At 41.1% G+C, this 16,665-nt stretch overlaps 1 protein-coding gene across 4 annotated transcripts in view; it reads right to left on the bottom strand.

Annotated features, from left to right (window-relative positions):
* BACH2 (BTB domain and CNC homolog 2) overlaps nucleotides 1-16,665 on the bottom strand; it is a 357,131-nt gene that overhangs the window by 197,662 nt on the left and 142,804 nt on the right. The gene's annotated exons all lie outside the window — the stretch shown is intronic.

The following is a 16,665-nucleotide window of genomic DNA, read 5'->3' on the forward strand; positions in this document are numbered from 1 at the left end:
CCCCAAACAGAGACTTAAATAACAAAATTTATTTCTCCTTCATATTAAAGAAGTTAGAGGCAAGCAGTCTAGGGTTGTATGAATGTTTCTCTTTCATCAGGACCAAGACTTTTTTCCGTTTTCTATCAGTCCTATTATGTGGTCTTCTTCCTCTAAATCCAAAATGGTGCTGGTTTTCCAGCCATCACACTTATGTTCCAGGGGATAAGATGGAGGGAGGGGTGAAGAATGGTGTGGCCCCTTCCCTTATAAGACTTCCTGGAAAACACGCACACACACACACACACACACACACACACTTCTCTGTACATCTCATTGGCTGTGATATAACCACATGGGCAGGGAGCCTAGGGAACATGCTTTTTAGCTAACAGCAAGTGGCTTTCCCACCAGCAAATCTACTATACAAGAGAGTCTGTTAATTGGTGAGCAAGGAAAAGCAGGCTTTTTGGTGAATGACAGGCAGTCTCCCGACATAACGAAGGCTTTGCAAGCTTCCTTATTTACCGAGGCTGTATAACGTGGAGATTAGCAACACACACAGCAGATAGAAACATAAAAAGCACTATCGTAGTGAAGTATTGTAACAGTATTCTATGGAATTTAAGAAACATCTTACAGATTCTTTATGTCATAGACTCAGAAATGTCTTCAAATGATTTAATGTCATTCACAGGGAAGGGGTAATTTATCATACATTGCTACAGAGACACCTCCCTGAGCCCAGGGGTAGCAAACATTTTAAATCAATAATAGTTTTGAACAACGCAACAGCCATAAAACCCTCTAACCTGTATTTAATACTAATCCAATTGCATGAAGCATGAGGAAGGAGGGAGACAGAACAAACATCCTGGACAGCAATAAAATGATCTTGCTAAAGAGTTACCCAGAATTAATTAAGACACTGCCGCAAGGGGACAATAATTGAATAATTCCCTAAGATGTGAGGAAAGTATTACTGATTGGTCCAATCTGGAAATTTATATTAAATACCTTAAAATTCTGCAAGGCTCCAACCCAGCCAATCTATTTCTAGAAATTTAACTTAAGAAAATAGCCATGGCCGGCGCCTGGGTGGCTCAGTGGGTTAAGCCGCTGCCTTCGGCTCGGGTCATGATCTCAGGGTCCTGGGATCGAGTCCCACATCGGGCTCTCTGCTCAGCAGGGAGCCTGCTTCTTCCTCTCTGCCTGCCTCTCTGCCTGCTTGTGATCTCTCTCTGTCAAATAAATAAATAAAATCTTAAAAAAAAAAAAAGAAAGAAAAGAAAATAGCCATGGATACACCCCGAGAAATATCCATGCAGACATTCATCAAAGTTATTTATTTATTTTTTTAAAAAAGATTTTATTTATTTATTTGACAGAGAGAGAGATCACAAATAGGCAGAGAGACAGACAGAGGGAGAGATGAGGAGAAGCAGGCTCCCTGCTAAGCAGAGAGCCCAACGCGGGACTCGATCCCAGGCCCCTGGGATCATGACCTGAGCCGAAGGCAGAGGCTTAACCCACCGAGCCACCCAGGCACCCCTCATCAAAGTTATTTAAAACAGTAAGTGGGAAACAAACCTCTTCAATACCTAGTAAAAGAGGACTGGGGGCACCTGGGTGGCTCAGTGGGTTAAGCCTCTGCCTTCGGCTCAGGTCATGATCTCAGGGTCCTGGGATCGAGCCCCGCATCGGTCTCTCTGCTCAGCAGGGAGTCTGCTTCCTCCCCTCTCTCTGCCTGCCTCTCTGCCTACTTGTGATCTTTCTCTCTCTGTCAAATAAATAAATAAAATCTTGAAAAAAAAAAAAAAGAGGACTGGTTAAGTAAGTGCTGGTGCATTCATTCTAATGTAGCAATTGCAAATGATGTGGTTAAGAAAATTAAGTCATGGAAAAGTCGTAATTCTATCAAGTATAAAAAACAGATTACAAAACAAAACATACAGTGTGACCCTGTTTTTTAATTTAAAAAGCAAAGTACCTATGTTATTATTATTATTATCATTTTTAAAGGTTTTATTTGCTTATTTGACAGAGAGAGACATAGCAAGAGAGGGAACACAGTGAGAGAGGGAACTCAAGCAGGGGGAGTGGGAGAGGGAGAGGCAGGCTTTTTGCTGAGCAGGGAGCATGATGCGGGGCTCAATCCCAGGACCCTGGGATCATGACCTGAGCCAAAGGCAGACCCAGGCACCCCAAAATACCTATATTACCACACACACCTGAATTAAGGTAGTCTCAAATAAAATATCTCCTATTTTACTAAGAAGAGTACAAAAACAAAAAAACAGTTTTGCTAATTTGAGTTTATAAACCCTCAGGAATGTGAAGAAATATCTACCTTATGATATTTACTTCATATTCATATTTCATATTACACTTATACAAAATAACAGACTAATTTGTAAACGTTTTGAAATCATATCTTACAAAAGAATTTTATCCAGATGTTTCACATTCATCTCCAATGTCTTCATCATTGTTAGAATCCATTTTGAGTCACTTAACACCTGTGCCTGAGACAGAATCTCTGACTTTATATGTGATGTTGTCATTGGAAAGTTGATCCCAAGTGAGAAATAACCATTTGCATCACATTAAGAAAGCTGGTGTTATGATTTGATCTGTAGATGATCTTCACTAGGCTACTACTAATGGTGCTGTTTTTACGGGAGAAGATATTTGCAAATGACATTACAGATAAAGGGCTGGTATCCAAGATCTCTGAAGAACTTCTTAAACTCAACACCCCAAAACCAAATAATCTAGTCAAGAAATGGGCAGAAGAGATGAACAGACATTTCTCCAAAGAAGACATCCAAATGGCCAACAGACATGAAAAAGTGCTCTTTAAAAAGACTTGTTCTTGATGGTGTCCAACCTGGGGTGTGAGGTCATGCTTTCAAATAGAATGGCTAAATTTCTGTTGACTTTTATCATCTATTTTTAGAGCAATTCCATCAGGTGACTTCTTTATACAAGGACCTAAACTTTTACTGACGGAGGTGATTTCAGAATAATGAGTCTGCCCAAATAGTACTTTGTTGTTCAAAATAAAATTACAGAGAGAACACCCATAATCGGAGAAAATTTCTATGGATTTGATCATAAGATGACACTCATTGTTATAATAGGTAGTATGGGCCCAAACAAAACCCCTTTCTTACCTTATATTCAGATGTATTTCATGTATATACAGAGAAAAAAAAAAAAGAGTAAGAGAGCGATCTCTATAATAATGTCTGCAGTGGTTACTGCTGGTAAGGAGATTACTCTGGGAGACTTAAACTTTCTTCTGTTTGCCTCTCTTTATGTTCTAAAGTTTCCTCAATGAATGAGAATGTCAAAACTGGAGAATAGTATTAACAATAAAACAGAAGGGCACCTGGGTGGCTCAGTGGGTTAAGCCTCTGCCTTCGGCTCAGGTCATGATCTCAGGGTCCTGGGATCGAGTCCCGCATCGGGCTCTCTGCTCAGCAGGGAGCCTGCTTCCTCTCTCTCTCTCTGCCTGCCTCTCTGCCTACTTGTAATCTCTCTCTGTCAAATAAATAAATAAAATCTTTAAAAAACAACAACAACAAAAAAAACCCAATAAAACAGAAGCAAAGGAAGAAGCATTATATAAATAACACACAGGGCATGAGCAGAGATAGGCTAAGCCAGCCATGGGGTGTGATTTCAGCTCAAAAACAATTCTCTAAAGCCCCAAATTTGTCACTCTTTGGGGTGACAGTGAGCTGCAAGTTAGTTAAAATGTAGATGTGTTTTCTGGAAGGTAACTCATTCATCTACGGCTCCCCCCACCCCGCTTCACAGCGGACTCATTTATCAGATTCGTTTCCATGCCTGGAGACAGTCCAGAAGGAATGAGTCAGTGACAGGGACAGGTCAGTTTTATGGGAGGAGAGATAATCAGAAAGGTCACCCCTTCTCTCCTACTCCCCACAAAGTTCTGACGGCCGGGGGGCTAGGGAGTAAGACTGAGATGGGGCGAGGAAGGATAATACCAGTGAGTAGCCCCGGAGTGGTGGAGCTGCAGCGAAGCAGGCAGCCTCGGCGGCCGGCCCGTCTGGTTCACATCCCACCTCTGCCCGTTCTCAGCTGTGCTACTCTCTCGGTGCCTCCGTCTCCTCATCTGGGAAATAAGGATGGTAACAGTTTCTATTTCACTAGGCTGTTGTGAGGCTTAAGTGGTAAGTCCATACGTGTAAAGCACTTGGTGTGAGTTCGACAAATGCTGGTCATTGTAACACGCCAGGGGGCCACACCCAGTGCGCAGTCAGTTGTCACAACAACCCCACCAGGTACACCCAACTGCGTCTATTTTACAGATGCAGAAACTGAGGCCTGGGAAATGAAGTGACTTGCACAGGTTTGCACAGCTACTACATGGGGGAATGTGAATCCTCTGCAAGCGGCGGTCATCCTTGCCTCCTGCGGGCCTCATCTTTGACATGGACCAACTATTCCCTCCAGTTTCTTCTCACACAGCCTACTGTGGTGGGACCCCTCCCCAACCCTCCCCAGTTTCTCCGTACTTGAAAGGACATCCTACATAGGATAGGGCAGCCAGAGGGTCCTTCTCAACCTAGATCTGATATAATGTCACAGCTCAAAGAACGACTGACATCTCCCTGCCCTGTTGACCAGTAGGAAAAAGCCCGAAGCCTTCAACCTTTTCACCATCTGGACCCACTGTGCCTCTTGGAATCATCTCACCAACACTTCCCTCTGCAGCATTCTGATGCTGCTCCTGCGCGTCCCCAGGGACCATCACATCCTCTGCCTTTGCTCACACTGTCTACAAGGTGCTTCTCTTCCTAACAGTGTTTTTTTCCATCCTTTATTGAACAGCTGAAATGTCACTCCCTTTAATAGGTCCTGACTGAAGGCTAACACCATTGGTTATCAACAAATACTTATAAAGAGCCTACTGTGTGTCTGGCACTGCTTCAGGCACTTCGGATACAGCAGTGAACAAGAACCTCTGTCCCCACCTTTCTCGATGTGCATGATCTCTCACTCACCAGCATGCCCATAGTGATATGCTATGGATTTAACACACACTTCATACAACTCTCTCCTCTGCACAAAGTGAGTCTTTGGAGAAAAAGGGACCATGTCTCCTCCACCTGTGCATTTTTTGTGTTTGGCAAAGAGCGTGGCACACGAAACACTTAGTAAATATTGGCTTGATGAATGATGTCTCCAAAAATCTTCATGCTAGCAAATATTCCCCTATAATGACTTTGTGAGCAATTCTATTTGGAAATGTGGAGATGATTCATCTAAAGATATTTTCCCCTTCATCAAAAAAAATATGCCTGTGGCTTGCCTTTTGGGGAAAAATTTTTTTTTCACTTGTGTACAACACAAAGAAAGGTCTGTGCTTTTAGTTCTGGATTCCTAGACTTTGTACAATGCTGGGTATTCACTAGGCACTCAATAAATGTTTGTGGAAGGGCTGGGGGAAGGTAGGTAGGTAGGTAGGTAGGAAGGAGCGAAGGGAGGAAGGAAGGAGAGAAAAATGAAAATTTGGGTGCCAAGAGAAGAGCTGGAAGGGAGCAACAGTTATCCCTAAGGTAAGTAAGGCACAGCAAATGTGGGTCTAGCCCCAAAGGAGGAAAGCAGTGCTGGCCAGGAAAGGGAGATCCGGGCTGAGCCTGCCGCACTGAGACAGGTTTCACTCCTCAGGTTAGAGGGATGCCGCTGTTCTGGAATGACAGGCCTGAGAGATTTAAATGCTGACTACGTGAATAAGCTCCACTGAGGAAAGTAATAAAATCAATTTCCTACAAATACTCAAGAAGCCCGACAAATAAATCAGTAATTCTTCCTGACAAGCTCCATTTGGTGAGTTGAGTCTTCTATTCACCTACAATGCAGGTGAGCAAACACAGGTTTTTGAAAAGAAACAGAAACAAACCCATGTTGAAACTTCCCAGAGAGCTATCATTTCAAGTGCGGCTGCCAGTAACCAGCCAGAATTTTTACCAGCCTACAAAGAAAGACGAGAGTAGCACACTCTTGTAGACGGAATCACCCATAGAAATGGGCATTCCACAAAGAGCTCACAACCTCTCTCCGCTGCTCCCTCAAGGGCTCCCCCAACCCCCATCCCAAACCCAGCACACACTGAGGTTATGGTGGTGATTCAAGCTGCAGATTCAGAGGAAGAAGAGATTAAATCAGACAGTGTATGTGGGAGTGACAAGAGCATGCTTCCTGACACACAGTGGGTCCTCTTTAAATGTTTCTAAAATAAAATAAAAAAAGACAGCAAGGGAAAGAACAGCTCATCTACTCTATACTTGGAATTTCTCAAATTACTCATAAGAGCACTTAAAAAATTCCAGAAAGACAGAGTATGCAACCCCTGTCAAAATAGTATTAAGTGCTAAAACACAGACAAAGATAGGTAATTAACAGCTACTAGCTTAGATGAAAATGTCTGCAATCTTGTTTAAGTGCTTGGGTGATAGAAAGCATTAGGAGATAAACTTAGGAAGATGTGGTGGCTGGGGAGGGGAGAGAAAAGGTGTTTAAAAACTAGCACGCAGTCAGCTTTTTACCAAACTAGTTCACACAAAAACGCAATCGGAACTCCCTCAAAATGATAGAAATATGCTTGACAAGGCTGAAGGGCCCTAGAAGTTCTCTTTCTTCAGATACAGCCTTTAAAAACAGCAGAGAGTGACATTCTCCTAAATATGACTGATGTGCCAGGACTTTAAGTAAAATCATTCATATTAAAATACATGACTTCATCCATAAGTCTCCCTCTGACTAATCTGGACCTTTTGATCCATGCAGCTGCAAGGAATGGTAACCCCAAGAAAGAGGGTATCATCTTCCCAAAGGACACAATGGATTTGCATAGAAAGGGAAACAGATGGGTTTAAGCAAGGGAAAAAAAAAAGATAGGGTGTAAAAGGCAGCTGAAGAGAAATAGGTAGAAAATTACAGTATCCTTGAGCTACTGGCTAAGCCATTTTGTGGCCTTTTCTCTTTGACTTCCAACAAATTTTCACCTGTGGAACCAGGAACAAATAATACCTGAATAAGAGTTTGAAGTTAAAACTTTGCTTTAAACATGAAGTTTTACTGGAGCGCCTGGGTGGCTCAGTGGGTTAAAGCCTCTGCCTTTGGCTCAGGTCATGATCTCAGGGTCCTGGGATCAAGTTCCACAATGTGCTTTCTGCTCAGCAGGGAGCCTGCTTCCCCCACCCTCTCTCTGCCTGCTTATGATCTGTCTGTCAAATAAATAAATAAAATCTTTAAAAAAAAACATGAAGTTTTACATTATATTCTAGACTTAGGCACACAGAAAGAGAATGCCAAAGAATTTTAATGTAAATGATTTTTTTAAAAGATTAAATTTAGGGGGGGTGCCTGGGTAGCTCAGTGGGTTAAAGCCTCTGTCTTCTTCGGCTCAGGTCATGATCCCAGGATCCTGGGATCGAGCCCCACGTCGGGCTCTCTGTTCAGTGGGGAGCCTGCTTCTTCCTCTTTCTCTCTCTGCCTGCCTCTCTGCCTACTTGTGATTTCTCTCTCTCTGTCAAATAAATAAAATCTTAAAAAAAAAAAAGATTAAATTTAGGGGCAGTGGGACGCCTGGGTGGCTCAGTTGGTTGGACGACTGCCTTCGGCTCAGGTCATGATCCCGGAGTCCCGGGATCAAGTCCCGCATCGGACTCCCAGCTCTATGGGGAGTCTGCTTCTCTCTCTGACCTTCTCCTCGTTCATGCTCTCTCTCGCTGTCTCTCTCTCAAGTAAATAAATAAAAATCTTTAAAAAAAAAAAATTTAGGGGCAGTGATTTTGGGGTTAAATTTTTCTATGCTGGAAACAGTATGTATAAATTACCAAGGACCTACAGAAACACAGAAGTGAGGCTATAACGCTGTGTTCACCACTAAACCATATTTACTGACTCAGGTGAGGACTCTGTGTGTTGGCAGGGAGGGGGAATGGATGATCCTTGTCTTCCAATGGTATCTGCCCTCAAGCTCTCAAGTTGATGTTTTACACTGAGGTACTGATGCTATCACTGACATGGTGTGAAAGTTTTCTAGAATGAGACATAAAGATATAAGTGTCTAAAATGGCTTTCACTACCCCATGTTCCAAAGCTGATGGTCAACACTTCTAAGACCTTGCTCTAAACTAGAAGGCCACTGATATTTAAAGAGGCAAGTGGTCTCAACGCAGAAAGAAACAGAAAACTGAAAAATTATTAGATAAATTATTCCAACTTGAGAAATTAAATACTTGACTATTTCCAGGTAAACTGGTTTTGTGTTCTCTTTATTGTTTTTTAAGCACCTGGGAGGGATACTACGTTGAGATTTACCAGAAGATGGGATCGTGTTCAGTTTACCACTTGTCTTATAATCTAAGGGTGAAGAGTAAGGAATGATGTACAAAATGTGTTCAAAAAAGTGTTTTGGGAATGAAGATTTTAAAATTTCAAGACTCAAAGTCTATGACAGTGGACGAAATAAAAAGGCCTTCTTTCAAAAGAGAGAAGTCAAAGCAAACACACCACAGCCTGTTCCCAGTCTCACGCCTCTACTATGTCTTTAAAAGGAAAAGAAAAAAACAACAACAAAAAAAGAATTTTTCCCGAAAGGGTAGAGTATGGCTGAAATAGTAAATACCAAACCCAGAAAAAAGAGGAAGTTCGTCCCTTACATAGAAATGGGTGGCATGCTTTCTGTGATATTAAAAATTGCCGTAACAAGAATGGGGCAGTAATAAAAATAAATTATTTCCCTTTTTGCAAAGCATGTGAGGGTAGGAAATTGACCCAAACTGCCAGAGAAATGAGGAAGCACCCTTTTCACCCTGTCCTCAGAATGCTATTTCATAATTTATCCCATCGCTCACATGCCCTTTCTCTGCCATGTCCCTGCTCCTTGCTCTTCAGCTGTCCTCTCACCAAGCTCCTCAATTAAATTACCTCACGTTTTTTTTCTCTGATCTGCTGTTCACAGCTTGTCACATCACTGTACCATAAGCCTCCCCACAAGCTGCTGAAACAGGACACGGAGAGAGCTGTTCGTTTCCCCCTTCATTGTCCAGAGGGAGCATGTGCGTCTCCACATGCTTCTTCCCACAGACCCACAGACTCTTCCGGTAAGGAGCAGATGTATTCACAGCCCTAAAAAAAAAAATCATGAAACGGGGCCTGAGCAACCTACTGAAGCAACAACCTATGTCCCAGCCGGTCAGTTCGAAAAAGGGACAATTGGCGCTCGTCCTCATCCTTTTGGGAAGGACAGACATGGCCATTTTCTCCTGAGCACTTGGGATTCTAAGAATCGAGCCATGTAGTTACTACAAGGGCTCAGCTTTTTCATCTTTTCGTTGCTGTAAAATAAGTGGAATGGTTAATCCTTGGAGTCTGTAAGACATCCTTCATAAAACAGTATTTCAAAAAATTTTTAATGGAATATTCCATCGAGAATGGCATGAATTATCCAGAATGGCGATACAAAGAACCTACGTGCCAAATTAAAGCATTAAATCAAAAGGCCAATAACCAAGAAAAGAGAAAATATTGTTGCAAAATGGGATGAGATTAAAGAAAGACACACAGATGAGATTCTCCAGTTTGATGAGGCAGAGGTGCAGAAAAGGTTCTTCCCAGAGCGTCAATACTTCCGAGAAACAGTACATTGATTTAAAGGTGCTAATTTAGAAGAGGCAGAGGAAGCCAGTGTAGCCTATAAATAAGAAGAATCCGACATGAGCCAGGAAGACACCCTATTCAAGGAGATTTTAAAAACACAGGAAAATTGGACCTGGATCCCCACATGAGTAGAGAAAAGTACCATCCCCCCACCGCCCGCCTCTTTTCCTTTCATTTTTATCCCCCCAAGTAGGACTACTAATCCCATTGGGAACCAGGTGTTCAAAGCTTCATGTGCCCCGAGGGGAGGAGATAAATAGATTCATCCTTCCAGGAGAGTAATTTGACAATAAGGTACCAAAAACTTTAAAAATGTTCATCCCTTTGGTCTGGTAATTCCATTTCAAGGATGTGTGAAACGTTCTATGTGTGAGGATGCTATTTGCTGCTCTCTTTATAATCTTCTGCCTTGTTTATAATCATGGAAAAAAGCAGAAAAAATCTCGATGCCCAGTGATAAATCAGAATGCATCCAGATGTGGCATTCCAGACAGACATTTGAAATGATGCTGTAGAAGGATGTTTAGTGACAAGAAACCATTCAAGAAATTGCAACATTTAAGTGGGAGTGTAATGACTGAGTTATTGTTTTACACCCCCCCCCCCCCAGTTCCCACTTAGGCTTGTAAGATTTATTCAGGATATACACGGTAGGGGTGACAATATTATGAGTGCTTTAATTTTTTTCTTATATGCTTCTTTTTGAAAATATCTTTAATAAAAATACAGTATTTTTGGTAAAGAGAAAAACCAGTAAAAAGCTTTTTAAAAGGAATAAAATCAGGGAATGGTCTTGTGTACAGAAACCTATCAAATGCCAGGGCTATCGGCACCATGAGCTCCCTGAGTCACCACCTTAATTCAACAGATGAGAAATCAAATATACATACAGAACAGGAAGGTTCTGACCTCAGAAATGCTCAGAAAAGGAATTAAGGCAGTCACAGCAAGAGAGGGAAAACAGGTTGCTGAAGGTTGCTCCTTAGGGCTGAGTAGGTAAATACAACAGAAGTAGGTATGATTTGGGAGTGCGAGGTATTCAAGAAGAGTTGGGAGTCCCAGGAGATGTTCAGTTTTGGAACAATAATGAATGGAAAATTAAGGAAATTAGGAGATATTGTAGGGAGCAGGGAACTAACATTTTTCAACACCTCCATGTAAATGCTCATGTTAATTCATGTAATCCTCTAAATAACTCAGAAAATCCTAGTATTCCTATTTTACAGATCAGGACACTGAAGTACAAACAGCTTGGACTGGTCATAGATGTAGCAAATAACAGAGCTATATTTAGTTTGCTCTCAGGATGAATTCCCAAGTCCTTCCCCTTTGGAGTGCCTGTGCATGTAAGCGGAGGTGGGGAGGGAGAGGGAGAGAAAGAATGTTAAGGAGGCTGCATGATGCAGCCTGATGCAGGGCTCCATCTCACAACCCTGAGGTCACGACTTGAGCCAAAATCAAGAGTCGGAAACTTAACTGACTGAGCTACCCAGGTGCCCCTATTCGCACTACTTAGTAACTAAGGCAACGGCAGGTGAAATTGCATCATAGTCTCAGTTGGTAAGTTAGCTATATGGGGGATGGCCACAGCAAGACCCTCCCAAACTACCATTCAAAGTGATATATTCATATTCATGGCAAAATGGCCAGCTCCCCCTGACCATGGCAACGGGATAGAAAGAGAGTGGTTTTCAAAAATCCTATTTCTGGATACATAGACACCTGAATGTCTTTTAAGCCTGCCCTTACAGATATCAAGAAACTCGTGCTCCTTTCCTTCCAATAGATCCCTCAGAGTTCCCATTAGTGCTGTCCTTGAACTACCAGGAGCCTGCAGTCACAGCCTTAGTGATGACCTTATATAACAGCAGCGCTAGCCTGGCTATTATGTGGAAAAGAACATAACAGCAGGCACTGCGATGCCTTCTCTCTTTTGGCCTGGGAGATGGACTACAGATTCTATTAAATGGGAGATCTTAAACACTGATTAGCTATTTGCAGGAACCAAGACATGATCACTCTCCTTCAAGTCCTCATGTACTTTTCTCATCACATGGTTAGTGGAAACAACAGGTCTTTTCATCCTTTTCTTATTGCGCTGAGCATCTCAGAAGGGTCTAATTAGGACCAGAGCCTTCTCCACAGTTATTCCTGGTATATCTCCACAGTTATTCCTGGTATAGTGATCAGCAACCAAGCCTCCAGACTTAGTTAAAAGTAAATCATATCGGGATGCCTGGGTGGCTCAGGCGGTTAAGCTGCTGCCTTCGGCTCAGGTCATGATCCCAGCGTCCTGGGATCAAAAGTCCCGCATCAGGCTCCATGCTCGGCAGGGAGCCTGCTTCTCTTTCCAGCTCTGCCTGCTTGTGTGCGCGTGCTCTCTCTCTCTCTCTCTCTGACAAATAAATAAATAAAATCTTTTTTTAAAAAAAGTAAATAATATTAACAAAAGCGGCTTTTTTGGAATAAAGGAATATCATGTTGCAACCCTCTGCATGTTAGTTCCTCAGTACTCTTAGCTTTGGCGAACTTGTAAATGGTAGCTACAAGCCACATGTGACTATTCAAATTTAAATTAAATGAAGTTAAACATTGAGTTTCTTGGTCACACTAGCCACATTACAGGTGCTCAGTAGCCTCATTTGGTTAGTAGCTATGGTACTGGACAGCACAGATATAAAATATTTCCACAGCTGCAGAAAGTGCCACGAAGCAACCCTGCCACAGAGCAATGGGCCAACTCAGAAACACTTCCTGAGTTCTTAGGTACCAGGCACTGTTCCAAACATTTTAAATTGATTAGCTCATTTACTACTCACTATGATTCCAAAACGAGAGATGTCGGGCTTGTTACTGTTCCCATAACATAGATGAGGAAACTGAGGCACAGAGTGATTAAATGATCTCTGATTCCTCTCTCCCACACCATATTAAACCCATGGACTTTTCCTCCCATACTCATTGCCTCCCATGGTTTTGTGCCTTGGTAGAGTCTGTCATCATAGATGTTATATACTCATTTAGGTTCTTCCCGGACAACTGCTCTACCCTCTTACCTGGTCTATTTCAACCATCCTTCTCCAACATCAGCAGGATCAAATACTGAAAAATTTTGTTTTGTAGCAGATAAATCCTCAATGGAGTCCACTAAATTATACTCAAATTCTTCAAAGCGGCTTTCAAAGTTGCCTACAATATGGTTCCAATTTTTTTTCTTTCTCATCTTATCCTTATATAATATCTAGCACTTAATAACTAGGGCCACTGCTTTAGTTCAGGTCTGCTGGGAAGCAGACACTACCTTGGGATTAGACATGCAAGAGGTTTCTTGGAGAAGGAAGCAGGAGTGGACCGGGAAAACGGGTAGAGTAAGTTGTAGGTCTAACCCTATGGAAGGGAGGACGGAGGAAGGGGGGTAGACAGTTAGCTGACTGAGCTACTCGGGTACTCCTAACTGGGATACTTTTAAGAGTGGCAGCAAGTGCTATTAGTAATTAGACTGGACAACAGGTGAAACCAGGGATGATCCTAGGCACACTGGCATTATGGTCACCCTGTGACAACTTATGCGTCAAAGAGCCTGCTCAATGTTCATCAGCACAAGTGGGCATTCCTTCAGGCTGGAACTGCTTTATAACCCAAACCATGGCTACTGAAATCTTAGGCATCTTTTTTTTTTTTTTTTTAAGATTTTATTTATTTATTTGACAGAGAGATAGAGAGCACAAGTAGACAGAGTGGCAGGCAGAGGGAGAAGCAGGCTCTCCACTGAGCAGGAAGCCCTATTCAGGATTTGATCCCAGGACCCTGGGATTGTGACCTGAGCCGAAGGCAGGTGCTCAACTGACTGGGCCACCCAGGCACCCCTCGTAGGCATCTTTTAAAACTGACTGCAAATGGTATCTTCCAGATGTCATCTTTTCCCTTTGGAACCATGTCATGTGTACCTTCCTTAAAATTCTGATCTATTCTGGTTATGTATTTTCATTAGTTTGGAATTACCTCACTTCTGTCATCAAACAGCAAGGTCCCTAAGGGTAGGGACTGTGATTTTCAGTTTTTTTTTTTTCTCCCTTTGGTGACTAATACAATGTTTTGCACATATAGTAGGCACCAACAGAAGGTGTATCCTTAACTCTGCAGAGTGTTCCACTATCAGCTTTCTTAGAACTCTTCTGTTTTAAACAAATACTTGTGTCATCTTGTACTTTGTGAGTGTCTTTTGTTTCAGTCTTTATAGTTCAGAGAATTCAAATATCAGCGAACCTTGGTGAATGAGTTCCTTTATGACTTGCTAATTACTTTGTCCTTTTTGTGCTCAAAGCCTACATTGAATTACTTCAACTTCACCTCTAAAGGGGACTAAAAAATTGCTGAATGTAATTTGCACTTTAAACAATAAAGTTACTAATGGCATTTTATCAAGAACACCATTATTTTCTTTGCAGCAATACATCAGCATTTCATCTATTACAAATTGCTTGGTCAGCATCCAATGGCTTCAGAATAAATCTTTCTCCTTTCCACCTCTGCTATCTATGATAAAGAAAGGAGGCAGAAGGTAACCCTGTGTTCTGCATTCCCAGGCATATCATTTTCATGCTGTAAGACTGTAATTTATTTCTAGTGATAAACCCCTTTAAGTCCGATGCTGGATTATGCTTGCACATGTCCAAATACACACATTCTTCTACATTAACACCCAAATGAAGGGGCTTCCAGGTGAAGGGCTTAGAGACCACACATAGTAGAATTTTGATGCCTATTACAGGTTTGAGTAACAGGGCAACTGTAAAAATAAACAGCAATGTTCTAACAATTAGACTATTTTTTCAGCCCCACCCCCAGAGGTGGTTATAAATACCATACAGACATTAGATGGGACACAGAGTTATCTCTTTAAGATTAAGCTCTCCTATCTTTACATTTCTGAGAAATATACCTAGTAAGTTCTACTTTTTAAAAACCCCTTACACTGAAATTTTCTCAGCTTCATGATGTATCCATTTTTGTACTTCTGAACACAGCACAATATCAAATTTGGTGCCTAATAAATATTTAAGGGAATGAGTTAATAGATGAATGCTTTTCATTTAGTCTACTGAAGTCATATTAACAGTATTATTCATTCATCAAAACTAAATATTACTATGTCATCTACAGTTATTATAATCTGGTCCCTCTTCTCTATTTTAAATTATACTGATATTTGAGAGTTATGCTTACTGTCAGTTGCAGTACTCACATTTCAAATATATGGAGGACTTTATGAATATTATTATGAATAATGGTGATTAGTTGCTTTTAATATCCTAGGCAATATGAGAAAAAATAGACTTAAGCTACAGCATGAGAGATTTAAGTTAGATAAGAGTGCTCTGGCGTCAAATCTAATTAAACTAGAGTGGATTAATGAGGGAAGTCATGAAATCTTCCTTCTTGGAAGTCTTTAAAAATAAAATGGAACCTCACCGACACATACATCATTAAGTATGCTCCCATATAAAGATGGAGGAATTGGTTTCAATATTCTCTGAATGACAGGCATATTTATTACAGGTATATATAAAATAATATAATTTTCTGGAGCATGCACTTTCACATAAAATACTGGTATCAGTTCATAATCAAAGGTGTGAATCATGTGCCGAAGAAGTGACTTCTGGTTCTAGTCTCTCATTCCTCATGTGACTTTGAGGCAAGCCATTTTACCTCTAAGATAAAGATTCTTTTCTAATTAAACAGGAATAATCCTAATTCTAGGTATCTACTCTTTGAAATAAATTATGTAAGATCTTCTTGGGTAAGTTATATCCAAATAAATAAGCAGTAGGGATACAATTTTTACAATTTGAGATTATTTTGATACTAGATCTTCATTTCATTGTTCTGAAGTAAATTATACAATGTATCCAAAGAACAATGTTTATCCTACTGGTAACAATTAGAAAAGAAATACTAACAGAGAAATTTTAGATTGTGGCAATTAAGTGAATAGCAACCTGACACAAAATTTATCTTTTAAATGTAAGAGTTGTTCTAAACTAGACGGCCACTGTTATCATTCATCAAAACTAATACCAATCTCTTTCCATGTTGATATTCTTATTGTGGAACTTTATCATTATACCATAGAAAAATCTATCATTTCTTTTAAAAAATTGTTTTTAAAGATGTATTTATTTATTTGAGAGAGAGCGAGCCGCATGAGCTGGGGGAGGGGCAGAGGGGAGAGGAAGAGAAGCAGACTCCCCACAGAGTGCAGAGCCCCATGAGGGGTTCAATCTCATGACCCCAAGATCACGACCTGAGATGAAACCAAGAGTTGGACACTCAACCAACTGAGCCCCCCTATGTGCCCCTGAATCTATCATTTCAAAATTCCCAGGCACAAGCCACTCAGTAAATGAAAACTAACATTCCCTTCATGTTATAGAATTTAGAGAAAATAATGCTTTCTTAACAACTGGCATATATTTTCCACCTCAAGTTTGACAACTGAAGAAAATCAGGGTACAAACCATGCAATTTATGTTTAAAGTGTTGTAACTGCTTTTGTGTTAGGATTCATAGTATGAGAAAATTCACATAGCCTGCCTTTTTTATTGCTTGGATATTGATCTATTTTGATTATGGTCATTGGTTGCTATATGGCCTAGAAAGAATATACAATTCAATTCTCTGTCTCTTTTAAAATAGAGACTCTGGGCTACAGCATGTTTTTCCCAACAGCCCACCTCCTCGCTCAGAGATTCCAGTGCAAAAGCCGTAGTTCAGGTGGGAGTGCAGGAGGAAATAACCAGAGCTATTTGCAGAGTACAATCATCGGTTCCAGGGGAAGAAATGTGCTACAAGTCGGGAGAATGTGAGTTAGAAAGCATACAGAGGAGGGGTGACAATGAAAGGTATAAAATGAACTCAAAGGGGGACAATTAGATGAGGATAAAGGGTATAGAAGTGGAAGAGCCCAACCACGTGAAAAAA

This window comes from Mustela nigripes, chromosome 5 (assembly GCF_022355385.1).
Source record: "Mustela nigripes isolate SB6536 chromosome 5, MUSNIG.SB6536, whole genome shotgun sequence".
Taxonomy (NCBI): Eukaryota; Metazoa; Chordata; class Mammalia; order Carnivora; family Mustelidae; genus Mustela; species Mustela nigripes.